This window comes from Mytilus californianus, unplaced genomic scaffold (assembly GCF_021869535.1).
Source record: "Mytilus californianus isolate M0D057914Y unplaced genomic scaffold, xbMytCali1.0.p SCAF_3, whole genome shotgun sequence".
Lineage (NCBI taxonomy): Eukaryota > Metazoa > Mollusca > Bivalvia > Mytilida > Mytilidae > Mytilus > Mytilus californianus.
In genome coordinates this window covers 15,783,305-15,786,472 of record NW_026262679.1, presented here as the reverse complement: position 1 = coordinate 15,786,472, position 3,168 = coordinate 15,783,305, and positions in this window count along the sequence as shown.

Below are 3,168 nucleotides of genomic sequence, written 5' to 3'. Positions count from 1 at the left end.
CCCCCACTTTGCATGTATTATCATACAGATTGTAAGGGTAATTTCCCCCACTTTGCATGTGTAATCATTCAGATTGTAAGGGTTATTTCCCCCACTTTGCATGTATTATCATACAGATTGTAAGGGTCATTTCCACCACTTTGCATGTATTATCATACAGATTGTGAGGGTTATTTCCCCCACTTTGCATGTATTATCATAGAGATTGTAAGGGTTATTTCCCCCACTTTGCATGTATTATCATACAGATTGTAAGGGTTATTTCCCCCACTTTGCTTGCATTATCATACAGATTGTAAGTGTTTATTTCCCCCACTATGCATGTATTATCATACAGATTGTAAGGGTTATTTGCCCCACTTTGCATGTATTATCATACAGATTGTAAGAGTCATTTCTCATGTTTGTAGGTATTTACATAAACATTGTAAGCGTTTTTTCAAATATTTTAATACAGACGAAGAACCTGTAATTCAGTGTTTGTCGTTTGTTGTTGTATATCGTATTTTTTAGTTCAATGTTTTGTACATAATTCAGGCAGTTAGATTTCTGGTTAAATTGTTTTATATATGTCATTTCGGGGCATTTTATAGCTAACCATGTGGTATGGGTTTTGCGCTTTGTTAAAGGCCATATGGTGACCTATAGATGTTAACTTCTATGTCATTTGGTCTTTTGTGGATAGTTGTTCCATCGGCAATCATACCACATCTTCTTATTTCTATATATAAAATATTTTCCTAAATTTTGATATTTTCCGATTGTTAGGGTAATTTCCTATCTTTTATTAGTATTTTCCTACAGATTGTAAAGCAGTTTATTTTACTTCATTTTTTAAAAAGGTAACTTTCTTGCAAAAATTAGAAAAAACAATCTCATATTTTTCTCAAATGGCAAAGTTCTACAATAATAAAAATGATTTAATGCCATCAAGTGCTTTGATTCATTTAACACGATCCTGACAGTTATTTAAAGTTGTAAATTTAATATGCCTTTCCAAATGAGTGGAATGAAATAAAAAAAAAACCTATTTAGTATAAAATTTGAATCAGAATATTTATTTATAAAAATCTTCGTGAAACATTAATATTTGATAATTTTTTAAAGCAAAAATCAACTTATCAAAGAATTTTTCATAATATTCATATTTTCATAAGGTTCTTTATGATATATATTTCTTCTGTTGTGTACACAGGGAAGAGAAAATATTTATTTGTACGTTTATGAAAACTTTTGTATATCACAAAATCTAAACTCTGTGAAATACATGTATACACAGGATGTTAATGTCACCTGGTAACTTTTGGTTTGACACGATTCTTTTACACTACCTGACAATATACTGTTATGTAACATTATAACCTAAGTCAAAGTTCACCTGTTCGTCAAGGGACATTAGTTTTTAAAGGTACATAATATTTATCTATAATAATTGTTGGGCATTAGCGCTTCGGACGCATGAAATTATTAAACGTGTTGTTTTCAATTTTTTACATCACTGGGTCGATACCTCTGCTGGTGGACTATCAGTTCCCGAGGGTATCATCAGCTCAGTAGTCAGTACTTCGGTACTCACATGATTTATAACAAACTTTTCTAAAATTGCCCGTTTATAAATTTTGAAATTATAAAGAAACTAAGGTTTCAACTCCCTCAGGCAAAGTTGACCTTAGATGGATTTGGCTATTTGTTTTAGGTATTTTTGTTATATAGCTCTTCAACTGTTTCGGTACTTATACATCCCTCGGATTTCAAATGTTTGGCTTTGAGCGTTCCTGATGAAGGTAAATCCAGAAACGCGCTTCGGACGCATGAAATTATTAAACGTGTTGTTTTCAATTTTTGATTTCTCTTGTGACGAAAACATTTTTTTTCTAAAAGGAATATATATATATATATATTTCTAAATAAAGATAAGTTATACATAAAACAGGGAAAAATCCTTTAAAAAGGGGCCAAAATAATTTTATTATAAATTTCGGTATTAATTATTTTCTGGGAACAGTTTATCTTGGATATCTGTCAAAATAAATGTTCCCGTGTTATTTTTTACACTTCAAACTTGAAATAATTAATTTTTCATCAAGAAATTTTGAAATTAATCATATCGAAATATCATTAAGAAAATGACAGAAACAGCACAGATTCTGCATAAAAATACACGATGATTAAAATTAATGCGACATTTCCAAACACATCCGCCATTTTGAAAAATCCCGAAAAATCACTTTTTTAAATCGATGGGGGACGTAAATTGCTCTAAAATTTAACTGTTTTAAGTAGAATATTTCGTCAGATATATGTTTAAATATACTCAATCGATTTGCAAAGTTTGACTTTTATTTACGGAATTTCTTAATTTGATGCACAAGTAGACATGGGTATCGGTAGATTTAACATTGAGTCAACGGGGAAATGACAAGAAAAGTGCATTTTTTTACGATTCTCCAGGGACGTAATTTAATAAAAAATTAAACTGTCAGGACCAACATTGTTTGGTAGAAATATGTTTAAATATCAAGGATTGATTTGCAAAAATTAGAAAAAGGGTCAGATTAATGAGAAAATTGAACTTTATTGAAGCACCTTTGCAATTTAAATGGGACAAAATAATTCAAAATGGCGGCTCGCTATACGTCACTAAAGTCACGTGATGTCTTACTTTGTTGGATATTGGCGGTGACCTCTGAGGACTTATCCTTGATTTCATTTGATGTGCTGTATCATGACAAACCAGAATATATATGGTTTAGGGGTGGGGATCTTGACCACAAACAAGATATTAGAACTTTGTCAAAAGGCACGGGGTGGGGTGACCCCTGTGGACTAACCCTTTAATTCATTTTAATGTGCTTTATCATGTAAAACATTTTCAATTATAAAGATTGTGTCTATCACTAACTGTTTTCAAGTTATAATCATTTGAAAATAAAAAAGAAAAATAAAATCTCATAGGGTTCTATAGTAAACCCCTCCCTTCTTTTGTCCCCTCAAAGTACCCTTTTTTTAGATCCCAATGCACAAACGAAACCCTGATTTCACCACTAGACATGTTAGTCTAACATATTGTGAAACCTTAAGTTAATCCGACTAGCGGTTTTGGAGAACGGGTGCGGACAAGTTCATTTAAAAAAACGTCGGAAGAAGAAGAGGAAGAGGAATAATAAT